This window comes from Delphinus delphis, chromosome 19 (genome assembly GCF_949987515.2).
Source record: "Delphinus delphis chromosome 19, mDelDel1.2, whole genome shotgun sequence".
Lineage (NCBI taxonomy): Eukaryota > Metazoa > Chordata > Mammalia > Artiodactyla > Delphinidae > Delphinus > Delphinus delphis.
This window is the reverse complement of record NC_082701.1, coordinates 39247244-39265707: the sequence shown is the minus strand read 5'-3', so window position 1 is coordinate 39265707 and position 18464 is coordinate 39247244. Positions and strand designations below refer to the sequence as shown.

The window sequence follows — 18464 nt, the reverse complement described above, 5'->3', positions numbered from 1 at the left end:
AAATATCACCTGAAAACAGCCTGGGGCTCAGGACAGCACGATTACTGAAGATAGCAGGTCCACAAGCTCTGGAGATTTCCCCAAGAGGCTGATAAAGAAGTCACTTTGCATTTACAAATTAGAACATCTGGGTGAGAGGATGCCCAGTCATGGGGGGGGACCTGCCCAGTCATGGCTAGCTGGTCAAATCATTAGGGTGAATTCTGTCAGCTCTGACCAGGCTCACTGTTCTTTTTCCCCACCAGGCTTTCTCTGACCTTTCTGTTTCCTTAGACAACTCATGCTCTCTAATTAACACAGATACATAGGAGGGTTTTCTTTGTTTAATCAGCTGCCACATTCTCTATGCTAAAGCTAAGTTATCCACCATCACACCTACTAGATGTTTAAGGAACATAGGAGTCTGTGAAAATCACATTAACACTTACTTTTGAAAAATCCTTAAATTTATGTCAATTCTCATTTATTGGCCAGCTTATTAAAAAATTGATTCTAGGGCTTCCCTGGTGGCGCAGTGGTTGAGAATCTGCCTGCTAATGCAGGGGACACGGGTTCGAGCCCTGGTCTGGGAAGATCCCACATGCCGCGGAGCAACTAGGCCCGTGGGCCACAACTCCTGAGCCTGCGCGTCTGGAGCCTGTGCTCCGCAACAAGAGAGGCCGCAATAGTGAGAGGCCCGCGCACCGCGATGAAGAGTGGCCCCCGCTTGCCGCAACTGGAGAAAGCCCTCGCACAGAAACGAAGACCCAACACAGCCAAAAAAAAAAAAAAGAATTAATTTTTTTAAAAAAGTAACAAATGTTCAAGTACAATTGGTGTCTTTAAAAAAAAAAAAAATCGATTCTAGAATGACTGGCTCATCAACAGCTATTAATTATTATTGAATTTGCCCTGACAGGCTAGAACTGACAATGGTGCTAGACAAAGAAAACAAAAGATTAAGTCCTTGCTTCCTCCGTGTTTTCATTCTACAAGAATGAAACTAAAGTTCATATCAGATCCTTCTGTTCCCTGCTCAAAATTTCCCATGGTTATCAGCTATTCCTTAGCATGGGCATTCAAGGCCACCACACCTAGCCTTGTTCATCCTGTCAGGTAGGTCTCTCAAGGCATCAACTCTGGATGTAGCTGCCAATCCAGCCTGTCATTCAATAAATGTTAGGATTCGTTAAAATGTACATGCAGATTGTCAGAATGCGGGTTTAAAAACTATGCTATTTAATTCTATTCCTTTTCACGGGGCTAGTTTAAAAAAAAAGTTATTTTATCCAATTCAATGCCCCTTAATTACATTATTCCAACAGGATAACCACACTGGCCTTTTAGAAGGTTTTATAAAATGTTCCCTCTTTTACTTCCTCCCCTTCAGTGTTTTCCTTTCCAGAAAATAGCTGTGTTTAAAGAAGTTTTCCTACAGTATGTGTTAATTAGTCTTTTTCAAATGATAAAAGCATCTTTAGAGCAGTTGATAACCATTATCTCACAGACCACACTTTAAAAAATATTTCTGTAGTTGATGATAAGTCACAAACATCCTAATATAGAGCAACTCTCAAGGTACATACAGTAGAGACAAATACGGAAACAAAAATAGAATACTGTTAAAAGCTTCTGACTCATTCTATATTAGTAAACTTTAAATGAGGAAGAGAAAATCCAGATGGTACTGTGCCCAGGAAGTAAATGTAAATGATGCAAAGCGCAACAGAAGCGTCAGAACTTCCTAATTCTGCTAAGATAAGCACCACTCAGCAGGTGAGGAGGGCAGGCTCAGATTATCGTCTCCCTCTGTGGGATTCTGTACAGTTCCGATCAGTTTCCCCTGAATATAACCATACTCCATCTGAGTTCCTTCTTTTAGCCAGGAAAGGCTGAGGATTACACGTGTAGAGCTCTAAAAAGATGCTAAACTTGAACTAATGGCTTCAGGCACTTGAGCTTTTATAAGGTTATATGAAAACTCCAAGAATATGAGACTGTATGAGAAACAAACAAAATAATTGTGGCTTTGTGCTTAAGTTCCTTCAATATATATATTTTTTAATATATTATTTTAAAACTCAGACAAAGTTAATTCACACCCATAGCTATATAGACTTACTTTTTATGTGTGGTCACAAGAGATATTTAACATGTGTATGTGTGCATGTATGCTTTTGTGTACGAGTATGTATGTGTGTATGTATATATACACACACATCTTGCAAACACCATACCCACTGTTTTACTTGCACAGAAATATGCAATGCCGTTTATAGCCCATATTTGGTTTGTTTTCTGATATTTCTTAACATTTTAAACAACAAGCAGGTGTCAAAAGAAATTAAAATAGTCATTTCTTAGGATTCTGTAGTCTTCCAAATCCATAGAAAATTACCAAATCCATAGAAAAAGATATGGGAGGGAAGCACAATGGGAGCAGATCAAGGAGGTATTTTAGCTTTACCAGTATTTGAATACATTTTACAACAAGCATATATTCAAATATTACTTGGTAATTTAAAATTCAGTTAAAGTTTTAAATGTTCTACTGTTTATAAACTACTTTAACCTTTTCCCCATCTCACTCTTTCCTCTCAACAGCCTCCTTTTACCTGCTTCCCCATTCCTAGCAACCTAAATAATACTGCACATTTCCTCTTTTTAACAAAATTAATCTTACTTATGTCCATATCCTTTTTCTTTCCCCCCACATCCTTTTTATGATTGAGAAGACAGTGAACTGATAAATCCAAATTTCCAAGAACCAGTGGCTTTCTCACTTTGTTGATAATTAGAGACACTGCTAAATTCTAATCTTGGATGTTCAGGGATCTTATAATTTTTTTTTTTTTAAACTAGAGTACCTACTCTTCAAAAAAGACAATGAATGTCAACCAAGTAGCTATCACCTAATAAATCACAGAAATTAGGCATGAAAAATGAAGTGAACTTCAGGATACTCGAGAATCAACTCTAGAGGTACTTAAGAATCAACAGTGGTGCTTATTGAAAAGGATCACTTCCCAACCCAGTCTCTCAGACACTCTGAATTAGCAGAAGTGGAAGGAGCCCCCAGAATCGGAAATTTTTTTTTTTTTTGCCGTACGCGGGCCTCTCACTGCTGTGGCCTCTCCCGTTGCAGAGCACAGGCTCCAAACGCGCAGGCTCAGCGGCCATGGCTCACTGGCCCAGCCGCTCCGCGGCATGTGGGATCTTCCCGGACCAGGGCAGTAACCCATGTCCCCTGCATCGGCAGGCGGACTCTCAACCACTGCGCAACCAGGGAAGCCCCTAGAATCGGAATTTTTAATAAGCATCTCCCTCTCCCAAGTGATTCTGATACAGAGAGGCCTTGGATCATGTTTTGGGAGACAGGTCATAGCTCTGATCTCTAAGCACTGTAAAATGAAAAGTTTTTGTTTGTTTGTTTTTTGGCTGTGTTGGGTCTGTGTTGCTGCGCGCGGAGTTTCTCTAGTTGGGTCAAGTGGGGGCTACTCTTCGTTGCGGTGCGCGGGCTTCTCATTGTGGTGGCTTCTCTTGTTGCAGAGCACGGGCTCTAGGCACGCGGGCTTTAGTAGTTGTAGTGCATGGGCTCAGTACTTGTGGCTTGCGGGCTCTAGAGCGCAGGCTCAGTAGTTGTGGCGGGGGCTTAGTTGCTCCGCGGCATGTGGGATCTTCCCAGACCAGGGATCAAACCCGTGTCTCCTGAATTGGTAGGTGGATTCTTAATCACTGTGCCACCAGGGAAGTCCAAAATGAAAAGTTGGGGTTTTTTTCCCCGAAGACCATCAAACTGAACAGTAGTCTCACAGAGCAGGTGTTAGACATTAGTCCCCTCACCCACAAGAACCATCAAGAATATAACAATTGAACTATATTTATTCTGTTGACTGGACCATTATTTTCTTCAAGCCTCCAGAGGCAATTATCCTAACTACTTATCTTAAGGATTTTCGCTGCCACCCACAGTCCTGTTAGACTGAGACATTTTCACACCTGGGATGCAGTAGAAGGGGCTTAACAGAATTTTTATGACTGTGAAAATTGAAGTTCATTTGACTCAACAGAACAGTCAAATAGAACAAAGGAGAAAACCTCCGCAAAGGCACAGCTTGAAAGTAGAGGCTTCTGACTTCCTGATGAGGCAGTTTTGCCCAGAAATTCAAACCATGGGATGCTATATAGCTCATATGTCAAGAGTGCCTAAATGGCAACTTATCACCACAGCATCATCCACCGCAGGCTTACTGTAACATTTGGAAGCACAACCCTGCTGGATAAGATGGCCTCTCCTGGGAGACAGCGGCTGTTGCCATGGCGGGGATCATTCCATCTTGGGGCCAGAAGAACCCAGCAGTCCCTTTAATCTTTAACGAGCCACTTTAGTGTTCAGATATAGGAACCGGCACTGAATGAGGCTCAACCTGCTTCACAGCACTTTGTGGCAAAACCACCCCCGAGCTGCAGGAGGGCACACCAGCCAAGCCGGTCCCCGGAGCTGCAGTTACCAGAATCTGTTCTATAATATAATTTGGGCACTTTATTATCTACTGTGGCATAATACTTCATAGTGCACAAAGGTATCCAATAGCGGACTTCCCTGGTGGTGCAGATGGTTAAGAATCCGCCTGCCAATGCAGGGGACTTGGGTTTGAGCCCTGGTCCGGGAAGATCCCACATGCCGCGGAGCAACTAAGCCCGTGCGCCACAACTACTGAGCCTGCGCTCTAGAGTCCGCGTGCTGCAACTACTGAAGCCCACGCGCCTAGAGCCCATGCTCCGCAACAAGAGAAGCCACCGCAGTGAGAAGCCCACGTACTGCAACGAAGAGTAGCCCCCGCTCGCTGCAACTAGAGAAATCCCGCGTGCAGCAACGAAGACCCAAAGCAGCCAAAAAATAAAAAATAAAATTAATTAAACAAAACAAAACAAAAAAAAAGAAGAAAGGTAGCCAACATCAAGGGTACTGCCTACCTCAGGCACAATGAAATACTAGATTAGTAAATGTCAGGAACTGAAAAAGTAACAAGCCCACTTTGAAGGAAAAGGAAGACTCCAAAGCTGACAGGACACAGCCTGATGACCTGATGACAAGATTGGGAGAAAGGAAGTCAGCGACGTGACTAAACTGCTATCTTGGGCAGTTCACTTTAGAAACCTGGCAACGGAAATCTTGGAACCATTCGACGGGTGTGATTTTCTATACAAAGCTATTTCTTCATTTTTCCCCCTGTGCTACTAATACAGAAGAAGGGCTGGGAAAAGGCCCTTGTCATCAAACTCCATCACCTAAACAACTCCAAGAGCTTCATAATGAAGTAACTGGTAAGCTCATGTTCTATTCCCCAGTAGCCACCCTCTCAGAACAAAGATTCTGTAATTCAACTTTGAAGATTATCTTAATTCATAATTCTTATTTACTTTATAGCTCTAGATTTTTCTCTTCCCCAAATATACACACACATTCTCTCTCTCTCCCTCTCTCTCCCCCCTCCCTGCCCCCTTCTCTTTCTCTGTCTCTCCACCCTCATACTCATGCTCTGCCTCCAATAAGTCAAACTTCCTAAATTTTCACCCTGGTTTCCACTAAAAATGCCACAAGATTAAGTTACCTTCCTTCAGGTCCCCAAGTCTAGGGGGCCTTTGTTGACATGCGTTTCATCTTGATGGGTGATTTCTAGCCATGCAGATAAATTACCTTTTCACCTACAGTTAATCTTCAAACTGGCTTTTGTAGGCTATGGAAATAAAAGGGTAAGACTGCACAGCTTGAATGTCCCATCAAGGTAATCAAAGTAGTGGAAGAGGCAGAGAAGACAGAAGGAGAGATATCAAAATAAAAACTGCGCTGTGCATTTAAGGAGCACTTAAGAAAACACTCCATCTGACTAAGCAGCCAATGAGTAGACAAATACCCAAAGGACTATACATTCTCTAAAGATTACTGTGCTCACAGTTCTTGCTTCCCTCAAGGCTTGCAAGAGATCACATCATAAAGTTAGACTTGCATTATTCATAATAGAGTGGATAGATAGATCCCAACACCCAGAATTCTAAGGATTTACCTGCAAATAAAGGCATAACCTTATTTCAACCCAAACGCATGTAACTAGGAATAAAATACATATTGTTTGGGTCTTTCAATGGTATCTCTCTCATCCCTTTTACAATAGAACAAAAAAGGGTTAGAGAAAGGAACCCAAAGTTTTGTTGCAGGCATTAAACACTTAAAAAAGAATCACAGGGAAAAATGCCCACAATATATTATCCATTAAAAAAAAAAAAGCAGTACAGAACAGCAGGTGGAGAATACAGAATAGCAGGTGGAGAACACACACACACACACACACACACACACACACACATAGCACACACAGAACATATACATACATATGTATATATACAGAGAGAGAGATACAAAACATATAGTCAAAAAGTCTAGAACCACTTAACAGTGTTACTTTTGGTACGGGTGGAGGTTTACTTTCTGCTTTATATATACACCTTTGTGCTATTTTAGTATTTAAATGAGGAGTATAAGCTAATTAACATTACCAGAAATAAAGTACCTAAGATCACCTGACAAAGAAAATGAAACAGAACAATTTGAACAAGTTCTTAGGGCCATTCTGAGCCAAATTTTCAGCATATTTAAGGCTATATTCACTGAGGCAAACATAAGAATCAACCAGAATTCAGTGTTGGGACAGCATTGTTGGTTCGTTTTTCGTCATTCTGAGCCAGAAGCGGTACTGTGCTATGTCCTGCCAGGTTAGGGGGAGACTGAGTCTCGTGCTCATGTCCTCACTTCCCCCTGGTTAGTCCTGGTTAGTCTTCTCTCTCTCAGGGACACCAGGGCAGGGGATTAAAAAGCAGGTCAACAGACCACTGAACACTGTAGAGAGAAAGAGCCACATGAAGGGCTAACCACGACTCAAAAATCTTGCTCTTTGTCAGTCAAGTCAGTTTTACAAGTAGTCTGATGAACTTAAAAAACAGATATGCTACTTATTAGAAAAGTTAAAAAAGGGGGACAATACCAAATGCTGATGAGGATGCAGAGAAACTGGATCTCATACACTGCTGGTGGGACAGACTGTAAAATGGTACAGGGCTTGGGAAAATAGTTTGGTGGTTTCTTTAAGAAACTAAAGATACACATACTGTAAGACTGAGCAATTGCATTCCTGGGCACTTAACCCAGAGAAATCAAAACTTGTATCTACACAAATACCTGTACATAAATGTTCATAATGGCTTTATCTGTAACAGCCCCAAACTGAAAACAACCAAAATGCCCTACAATAGGTAAATGGTTAAAAAACTGTGATACAGACACTTCCCTGGTGCCACAGTGGTTAAGACTCTGCACTACCAATGCAGGGGGCCTGGGTTCGATCCCTGGTCAGGGAACTAGATCCCACATGCATGCAACAACTAAGAGTTTGCATGCCACAACTAAGGAGCCCGTGAGCTGCAACTAAGGAGCCTGCCTGTCTCAACAAAGACCCAGCACAACCTAATTAATTAATTAAATAATTAATTAAATTTAAAAACCTGTGATACATCCAAGGCATAGAAAACAAACTTATAGTTAACAAAGGGGAAAGGGGATGGGGGAGAGATAAATTAGGAGTTCGGGATTAGCAGATACAAACTACAAAATATAAAATAGATAAACAACAGGTCCTACTGTATAGTACAAGAAACTATACTAAAGACTTCCTTGGTGGCGTAGTGGTTAAGAATCCGCCTGCCAATGCAGGGGACACAGGTTCAAGCCCTGGTCCGGGAAGATCCCACATGCCGTGGAGCAACTAAGCACGTGTGCCACAACTACTGAGCCTGTGCTCTAGAGCCCTCGAGCCACAACTACTGAGCCCGCGTGCCACAACTACTGAAGCCCACGCACCTAGAGCCCGTGCTCTGCAACAAGAGAAGCCACTGCAATGAGAAGCCTGCGCACCGCAACGAAGAGTAGCCCCTGCTTGCTGCAACTAGAGAAAGCCTGCCCGCAGCAATGAACACCCAATGCAGCCAAAAATTAATTAATTAATTAATTTTGAAAAAAAGAAACTATATTCAATATCTTGCCATGAACAATAATGGAAAAGACTATGAAAAAGTATATATACGAATCACTTTACTGTACACTAGGAACTAATACAACATTGTAAATCAACTATACTTCAATTAAAAAAACAACTGTGATACATCCATCCATACTATTTATTCTATTTAGTAATAAAAAGCATTATTAAATACATTACTAAATACATCTTGGATGGAGGGCATCATGCTAAGTGAAAAATGCCAACCTCAGAAGGCCACATGTTGTTATGATTCTATTTCCATAACATTTCAAAAAGGACAAAATTATACAGATAGAGAACAGATTACTGGTTGACAAGGATTGGTTGGGGGGAAAGGGATGTATGTGACAATAAATGTGCAATTACAATTACTCATTCAACTGTCCAACCACTATGGAGAATTAAGGAAGGTGAATTGTTTGTAAGGCAAAGCACATTTCATATTATTCTGCCATCCCTACTATGCCAGAAAAAAAAAAAAAAAAGATTGTTTAAGCATGAGTCCGTTGCTGGCTCAACCACCTAAAATACATTTCAGGCATTACCTGTGCCCCATCTCTACCGGTGTTTTTATCTGAGCTTCCCCAGGGCTGCGAGCAATGAGCCAGGAGGCAGCAGAAGTAACCCATGCAGAGTGAACTCTCACTGCAATTTAAGCTCAGCATTCAGCCCAAAGTGTCCTGCTTGAAATCAAAAGCATCTGAAAACTGCAGCGATCAGACACATAAATTGTGAAAGATGTGGTTACTGGCGTGGGGCACCTCACATGTGACAGGTTTCCTACTACAAACAGTTTTACCTACAAAAGTCTCAGTAGCAGTCTCCAAATGTGAGGGAAAGGTTAGTGGAAAAAATTTAAATGATGCTTCCTCTGTGATTCTCCCAGCCAGGGCTCACATGTACTGAAAGCAGGTCACATGTCTCAGGCACAAAGTTTTAGTTTCTATACTCATCCGGGCTTCTTACTGAAAGTGGTCTACCACCATTTATTCCAGTATCACTTACAACACGAGGACCCTCGGGCCACCAACATCTACAGTATCCTACACAAGGGTCAATTTACTGGTAAGGCCTATTGAAAAACAGAAAGACACTCCAAAAAAAAAGTTTTTTTTTTAACAGAAAACCCACCAATAAATTCTTCTCTAACCCAATGCTTCAGCTGTTTAGCCAAATGTGCTTTTGAGGGTGACTGGTTGATATATCAAATACAATTACAATTTTAAAACATGGAATAAACTATAAAACAATCCTTCAGGACTTCCCTGGTGGCGCAGTGGTTAAGAATCCGCCTGCCAAGGCAGGGGACACAGGTTCCATCCCTGGTCTGGGAAGATCCCATATGCTGCGAAGCAGCTAAGCCCGTGTGCTGCAACTACTGAGCCCATGCACCTACAGCCCATACTCCGCAACAAGAGAAGCCACCACAATGAGAAGCCCGCGCACCGTAAGGAAGAGTAGACCCCGCCTGCCACAACTAGAGAAAGCCCACACGCAGCAACAAAGACCTAATGCAGCCAAAAATTTAAAAGACAAAAAAAAAAAATCCTTCAGTGCTAATGGAATTAAAACTAGTAAAGGAATAACAAAGACTGCTAATAACATTCTAAAATCACCTTCCACACAAGGAGGCCCATGTATAAAAGGATAATTTTAAGCCCACGTTCTATGAAATAGAACCTATTTCTAAAGACTTACTCTGATAAGTAATCGTAATTAGATGAGCTGATGGAGTGAGAGGCAGCTGGGGTCTGGTGGTTGGGAGCGGGTCTTTCCAGCCAGACTACTTGGGTTCAAACACTGTGTGGCCTTAGGCACATTTTCAACTTCTCTGTGCCACATTTCCTGATCTGCGGAACACAGATACTGGTGCCTACATTTCGCAGAATTGTTGGGAGGGGTTAAATGAGTTCATATAACAAAATCCTTGGCACACAAAAAGCACACAATAACTACCGATAATTTTTATACAGGTAAAATAGGGTATAAAGAGAAGTACCATAAGGTTATAATGACCAAAGTCCTCTGTAGCCTGGCACACATGCTATTCTACTGAACAGTACCTAAGAAAGCAAGGCCCAGTCTCATCACACAGCCTCCCCACCCCTCCCTACCCCAGTTAGACAGATGGAGTTTGGGGGCTTCCCTGGTGGCGCAGGACCAGGGCGCGAACCCGCGTCCCCTGCATTGGCAGGCGGATTCTGCATTGCAGAATCCGCCTGCCAATGCAGGGGACGCGGGTTCGGGCCCTGGTCTGGGAGGATCCCGCATGCCCGCGGAGCAACTGGGCCTGTGCACCACAACTACTGAGCCTGTGCTCTGGAGCCACGAGCCACAACTACTGAAGCCCGTGCTCCGCGGCGAGAGAGGCCACCGCAATAGGAAGCCCGCGCACCGCAACGAAGAGTAGCCCCTGCTCGCCTCAACTAGAGAGGGCCCACATGCAGCAACAAACACCCAACGCAGCCATAAATAAATAATTAATTTAAAAAAAAAAAAAAGAAAGAAAGAAAGATGGAGTTTGTTCTAGAGATGCTTAAAGAAAAAAGGCTTGACTTTACCTAGACACCTCTCTCCCATTTCTAGGTTTCCCAACTATTCAGCAACAACCATAGACATTTTGGAATCAGAAACATAAATTGTGTCCAAAAGTGTTAAACAATGCTTGTCCAAAGGCCCCAATACAGCTAATAGTTTAGACAGCTGTGCTAGGAGCCATAGAAGCTGCATTTTCTAACTAGTATTGCTTCTGAACAATTGAAACTTTCTCCAGAGCAAAGTCCAGACACAGGAAGCAGTGTTCCCCGCAAACATCCAAACAGTTTCATTATTGTTTAACCACCAAAATAAAAATAACAGCTCCAATAATCTATCAAGTTTGACATTTCATCCAACCAAGCAATTAAACCAGGACACAATGCATGCATGGAGAGATTTTTTTTCCCCTGCTCCAAATCAACACTCATTTTGACATTATAGCCACACAAACTAGTAATGCTTGTTCCTAGATTACTTACAAAAGGCTTCTAAAAACCAAACACGCTGAAGTGTCTCAAAGAAACGGCACACCGTCAAATTTTATTTTGTCTCCCACCTTTAAGCATCTTTATTAACTGTAAGTAAAGTTACAGACCAAGTAGTTGGAAACTCCCTTCTAATATTTAGTCAAAGGAGGTAAATACCCTCCCGATACAGGCACAAAATGCAAGGTCTATCAATATATTCTTAAATATATTAAAGGTAAGTATCCTCACCTCATCCTCAAGTATTAAAATCGTGGTTCTGATCTAGCAAATCACCAACTGACAGAACTTCTCTCTCCAAGTAGGGAGTTCTCAGTTGGTTGCCTCAATAACAGGTAGCCTAAGGAAGAAAATCAAGGACCTTTGATATCAAGTTCCTAAGACGTCCTCAGAACCACCTATAATAGAACAATGCTATTCAAAGTGTGCAGTCGCACACCCTCCATGGACATCCATGTCAAGGTAAAAAAAAATTCATAGTAGGTATGAACTGTGCATCCAAGTGCATGACTTCCTGGTAATTCATTTTTCTTGTACTTTACAAAAATATTAGTTGGCAATAGACTGAAAAAGCACTTTACAAAGCTGGTCCTTCACCAGTTTCAGAAACACTAACTTTTTGTACAGTTGAATGCCAATTGTGTCACTTATTGTTCTGAAGGAATCAAAGCACCCTTGCCCTATCCTACAGCTTCTGATTTGAGGGCAATCAGAGAAACCAATAAGGAGGTACACCACGGTGTAACCTCATGAGAGTACCCAATTAGACTCAAAAGACCTCACTGCTGGTCTGCAAGATCCAACTATCTTGGAGACGCTGGGTGAATTGGAGACTTTTTACTTCCCTGTGCCTTGAATTCCTCCTCTGCAGAATAAAAGCAGCCCCCTAACATCAGCATTTCTCAATATTATCATTTTTTTTTAATGTGTGGTTCCTTCTGACAGTATTACTTTCTCCAAGTGTGGTCTGCAGATAAGCTACATCAGAATCCCCAGCTTCATTCCCAAACACCCAGATTCTATAGGTCTGGGCTAGCAACCAGGAAACTGCAGTTTTTTACAAGCACCCGGGAGACTCTGATACACATGAAAATTTGAGATCTACTGCAATAATAATCTTAGTAATGCCTCTAGGGATTAAAAAAAAGGTCACAATTTGTGTGTAAACCCCAATAAAGAAATTATTTTAGGTAAAAAGTCACATTTTTAAATTTTTTAAAGTATTTTTAAAATACTTAGTATTTTTAAATCAGTATTTTTAAATCAGTATATTAAATCAGTATATTAAAACTTAAAGAAAACATTTCAATATGCTTTTATAATATTAGTAATATGTAACAACAAATTTCAATTTTTCCCCATTTAAAAAAATGATGTTTGGTTGGGAAGACCAAATGTGTATTAAAATACATGTAAACATTTACATGCTATGGCATCAAGAACTGTTTTTTTTTTTTTTAATTACTTTATTTATTTTTGGCTGCATTGGGTTTTCGTTGCTGCGCGTGGGCTTTCCCTAGTTGTGGCCAGCGGGGGCTACTCTTCGTTGCAGTGCACGGGCTTCTCATTGCGGTGGCTTCTCTTGTTGCAGAGCACCGGCTCTAGGCACGTGGGCTTCAGTAGTTGTGGCACACAGGCTCAGTAGTTGGGGCTCGTGGGCTCTAGATCGCAGGCTCAGTAGTTGCGGTGCACGGGCTTTGTTGCTTTGCAGCATGTGGGATCTTCCTGGACCAGAGCTTGAACCCATGTCCCCTGCATTGACAGGCGGATTCTTAACCACTGCGCCACCAGGGAAGTCCAAGAACTGCTTTCTTGACATGATATTCAAAACTCTTGAATTTTGTACCAGTCCCTCCCAAAGAAAACTAGTGGCTTATTTTTATCTTTGTACTGTTTCTGAAAAGAGTTGAGGAGAAAGATTTGAAGCGGCTATTTGTGAGCGTTTCCACAAATAACAGTGCAGGTGTGGATAGCCAGTATCTCAAACACCAAATTAGATGTAACTGTCAACATATTTTCACTTTTAATATTAGTTTTGGTAGTACAGAAGACATGGTGATATGCTACATTAAAAAGGTTAATCAAATAAATAAAATTTAGGAATCTGACGAAGATCATCTGGAGGTGAAACTGCAAAACTATCATATGTATGTCCCCCATTAATTGGTTGGTTCACTGTCACTATTCCTCAAGCAGCCGGTCTGCAACTATGTCAACAGTCCAAACAGTTGGGAAACACTGAACTAGATCAATGGGCGTGGGGGTGATGACTCAGAATCACCTGGAGTGCTGTGTCCAACCATATGGTGAGGGTGGTAGGGAAGGTGGAGTGCCCTCTGTCAAGCTCTCTGGGAACATTTGACCCCTTTCCCCACCAGCTCTGCAGCAAACACTGGCTAAGGTAAACTTCAGCTCTGACACAGAATGACTATGCAGGTACTTCCATCAGCATATGACAAATGACCAAGAATGGCACCTGAATCTAGTCATGCCCAAAAGGTAAAAAGAGAGGTAGACAGAAGTGAGAGAACCGGAAGGCCTAAGAATTTTCCACTGCGGACTGGGCAAGTCCTAGGCCCTGCAGCTATTCCTTCCTACCCCACACCCTGGCACAAAACTTTAACACCAAACTGCTCCTCTTCACCTCCATAAAATCCAAATTGCCCAAACCATGGCTACTGGTCTGCAAAATCAATTCCAAGACAATTCCGCCCTCTTCCTGAGAACCATCCTTTACTAAGGATTCCTCAAACCGGCTGAACTTCGGCTGACCCACTCCCTCTAAAGTCCTGGAAAACACTCCACCCTCTTTCCCCAAATCAGAACGCTCCTTTTGTCTAGGATTTTGGAATAAAGGCTCATGCTCTAGTGGATCTTCTTCCACGCCATGAAGATAATAATTGAGCATGATCAAGAGGAGGTATAATTCATTGGCTATGGACCCACTGACTCAAGACTTAGGAAAAGGTTGTAAAGTCAACAGAAGAAGATGAGGCATGGTTATTTCTCAAGCAGGTATCTTAATCATTATGAAAGTTGAAAGGGGGTAGGGGGAATTCACAGAAATTGCTGGAGGGAAAACAAGCTTTCCTATAGCATAAAAGATATTGATTCCATCACATTCCATGCATGTGATCAGAAATAAGAGTGGAAAGATTTTTCCAAGTAAATGAAAAGGGTAAAACAAGGAGGGGCGGGGTGGGAGAGGAGGCTGCTCTATTTACTTAAGAAAAGCTTTTTTTCCAAGTCTTTTAACGTAACCCAGCAGTTTCAAATAAACAATGGTGCTGATTACTAACGAATTACATTACCACTCAGAGGCCAGCAGAGGCTCCAGTTGGCCTAACTTCCTGTAAATTTCAGGATGACTAGGCAGCATTTCTTCAAAGTGGATCAAGGCAGTTAAAATGTTTCAGCAAATCAGACTCTGGCTCCAAGCAGTCTGATTGGATCGGCTGTCCCTAGGAGACCTGACCACTCCACAACCCAGAGATAATGAAACATTAAAATTGCATATAATAATTATAATATAATTGCATATAATAATTATATGCAATTCTAGAAAAGGCGTGTGAATGTTAAACTAGGAGATGCAGGCTAAACCTATAGCATTGGAGGGGGCAGCTTTCAAAAGTCAAGTGACACTAACTCAACAAAAATTGTGTAAAGTTCAAATTCAGCACATGGGTGGTAGCTGCTGAAAAAGGCTGCTGAGAGAGCCAGAAGGTTTTGCTTATCTTTTTACAGGAGAGGACAATGGAGAAATTACCAGACCAAGGTCACTTTCCCTTAAAAAAAAAAAAAAAGGTTAGCAGGCTTAAGGGAGATAAAAAAAAAAAACCTTCATAGGTCATAACTCCATGAAATCAGCAGCCTGGTGAGAATCTCTCCAAGAATCCTGTAAGAAATTAAGTGTGGATTAGAGTAATTAAGTGTAAAGTCTCCTTGAGAGTGACTTCTGTTCCTGAAGACTAGAGCCATTTCTGTGAAACGCATCATAGAAAAATTGTGAAGAGGATTTGCCAGGCATCACAGCCTTTCCACTTTCACATCAAGGTCTGCAAGCACTATGATCTAAAGAAGAACACAGCAGTGATTTGGGGAGGGAATTAAATAATACAGCTTATTTCAGAAAACCACTCCATTCTCTAGCCTTTGCAAAAGTTCTCATGCTCTCGTAATGGTAATATACTTAGGAGTTTCCAAAAATTACACACATTTCCTCAAAAGAGATATAGGAAAAAATATAATCACAGGGTAAAGGCCAAACACTGTCTCTTCTGAATGCTTCAACAGCCAATTATACATTGATTCTATAGAGAGAAAGAGACTATTACAGGAAAGTTAAGTAAGACATGTTAAAAAATGTACCCTCGGGCCTAAGTCTGTTCAACTGACAGTAAAATCACCCCCTCAAAAAAGCAGTTTTATGCAAAATCTAGTATTTTAATTTCCCAGCTTCCAAGAGAAATATATAAGGAGCAGAAATTAAACTAATTATGTCAGCAGCACAGTGAACAAAACTTTAATTGTATTTCACACTAGACATTTGCAGAACAATACAAAGGCCCTTAAGGGTAGAAACTTCTTTAGAATATAAATGATTCCCAATCAATATGACAAAAATTAGTCCATTTGGGCAATAAACAGATTCACGGTTTACATGGAAAAATTCAGCCAACATCCTAATTCAATATAAAAAATTAACGCAGAGTATAAGAAACAAATCTCTAAAATGGCTTTAAATCACTCCATGATTTACATATGTTGGATCATTAATAGGTCCTTTAAGCCAGTATTGTACTAATCAGCTTTTTTAGCATCCTGCCCACAAAAGAGCCTATTCATTTAGCTGGGAGACAGGTGTTAGCAACCAGCAACCTCTTTTAGCCTCGAGTTCCAGGGGCCTGGTCTGCGAATTACTACAGTCATGATTGTCAAGTCGAAAGGAAGGGCAGTTTAAAAGAGGGAAAGGGAGGAGAGAGGGAAAGAGAAACAAAAGAGCCCGAGAGGGGGGAAAGGAAGATGAGGAAAGAAAGGGCAGTCAGGTGCTACTTAGTGGGGCCACCCTCCAAGCCTGGTAGCCTGAGCTGAGCTCCCAGGCTACCGCGCAGATACTTGAGGCAGAATTTGGATAATGTCATTATTCCCGCAGACAGTAATTCTGGATATATGCCTATACTCCACTCATTCTAAAAAAATATTTTTTCCAGTGTCTATGACTCATTCCTCTTTCCCATATTCTCTAGTTCTTAACTTCAGTCCTCACTCTTTCATGCATTTTCTAAAAGAGCTGACCGAGTAGATATTCCTGGAAAGAGATAGAGAGAAGGCCAGATTTAGAAAGACATCTTAAGCCTACAGAATAAAAATCCTATGAGAAAGTGGGAGAAGAGAACGTTCACTGAGTTCCGTACAATGTACAAAGAAGAGATTTTCTCTCTTTTCGTCCACAGAACAATGCTACCAGGTATGATTTTCATCTTGCAGATGAAGAAAATGAAGCCCACAGAGGTTAAGTAACATGTCTAAAGTAGCACAGCCAGGTGGTGGAGGAGCTGGGACTCAAAACCAGGTTTGTCTATTTCCTAAATTGTTACACTTTTCCCAAGTTTAATTCGTTAACTAACATATTTAATGCCCTGATTCTGCTTTAACTCAGAGGGTTCTGTATTTCAGCAATTTTTTTCCATCCATGAACTCAGCAAAAGGCCTGTGACTAAATTTTATTGCCTATTAAGCATCCATTATTTCCAATAAGCGTTTCAGCTATGTAGAAATGAAACATCTGGCAGGTTGGTTTTATTTTAAAATCCTACATACAGAGAATTCCCAGGCAGCTCTCCTATCCAACACTGATCCGAACTAGACTTGACTACCCATTCAGACCTCCAGTGGTTTCCACATTATCATTCATTTGTCCACTCAGGAAATAAAGGAAGCTACTTTCGCCAACCCTCCCTCATGACTCCAGGCAGATAATACAGCAGAGGGGGCCTCTCTGTAAAGTAATTTACATAAAAGTTATAAAAGCTCTTTGCTATCTGTCATGACTAGGAAATGGGCTATTCTAGCAAATCAAACATCCTGAATAACATAATGATGCTTTTAAAGGGACTACCAATTTATAAATAATTTCAAAGCAATGCAACAGTGGCTCCTAAACCTGGCTGCAGATCAAAATCACTTGAGGAGCTTTTTGGAAGTAGATGCCCAGAGTGGTTTTTAAAATGTAGATTCTCGGCATTTCCCTGGTGGCCAAGTGGTTAAGAATCCGCCTGCCAATGCAGGGAACATGGGTTCGATCCCTGGTCCGGGAAGACCCCACATGCCGTGCAGCAACTAAGCCCGTGAGCCGCAACTACTGAGCCTGTGCTCTAGGGCCCGCAAGCCACAACTACTGCGCCCGCATGCCTAGAGCCCGTGCTCGGCAACAAGAGAAGCCACCGAAATGAGAAGACCGTGCACCGCAACGAAGAGTAGCCCCCGCTTACCGCAACTAGAGAAAGCCCGCACGCAGCAACGAAGACCCAATGCAGCCAAAAATAAATTAATTAACTAAAATAAAATAAAATGTGGATTCTCAGTCATCACTTACCCACTCAAAAAAAAAAAAAAAATCTCCAGGAGGTGGAACTGGGAAATCTGTATTTTTAAAGAACCTCAGTGACTCAGTTGGAAACTGCTAGGTACCTAATCTTTTAAGGAGTGGCTGGCTTTGGAGAACTTCTTGCAATAAAACTCACTAAAAAGACTAAAGCTGCACTGAATACAATGTGACCTTCTTTTTATGATTCAGGAGACTTCAGGGTCTCCCAATGCCTCTGGTTCATCATTCACTACTAGTCACTAATCACTGTACTGGCAAAACCAGAAAGGAAGGAAAGGTTAAGAAGACTTCATATTGGTAAAAAGCTGGAAAAACCAGCTTTTGTTTTCCTATCAGATTTTTAAAGAGCTGGTTTCCCCCAGAAGAAACTCAGATTTTATGCTTGCCTCGAAAAAGGAAAATGTTTAAAAACAGGCAGATTCTCTTAACTGCTCCAATTCAGAACATTAACAGGCCCAAATGTGTCAAAAATGTGGAATATTCAACCTGAACTACATAAAGCAGAGAAACTTCATGACAGTCTTAACGAAGATAAATGAGGATAATGGGTTTAAGCTAAGAATGGCATCATAGGATTAGATAAAACCACTGTCCTGACCATGGCAACTGATAAATCCTGGAAACTGGGAGAGCTGAGGTCTTTCAACACATAAGGCCGATGATTCCTACCTATCTAGGATGGCTTTCATGTGAGATATAACAGGATATCCTATTAAGAGCCCAACTAGTTTTAGGATTTTAAAACTCCAAATAATA

General features: G+C 41.5%; 1 protein-coding gene across 4 annotated transcripts in view; it reads right to left on the bottom strand.

Annotated features, from left to right (window-relative positions):
• The window catches only part of RFFL (ring finger and FYVE like domain containing E3 ubiquitin protein ligase), a 67874-nt gene that overhangs the window by 46783 nt on the left and 2627 nt on the right, over window positions 1–18464 (bottom strand). Inside the window, exon 1 of one of the 4 annotated variants that reach the window (XM_059997756.1) lies at window positions 10–471. The exons of the other annotated variants lie outside the window; for them this stretch is intronic. The gene's annotated coding sequence lies outside the window, so the exon portion shown is untranslated. Of the gene's footprint in view, window positions 1–9; window positions 472–18464 lie in introns of those variants that run through there. 4 annotated transcript variants of the gene reach the window in all.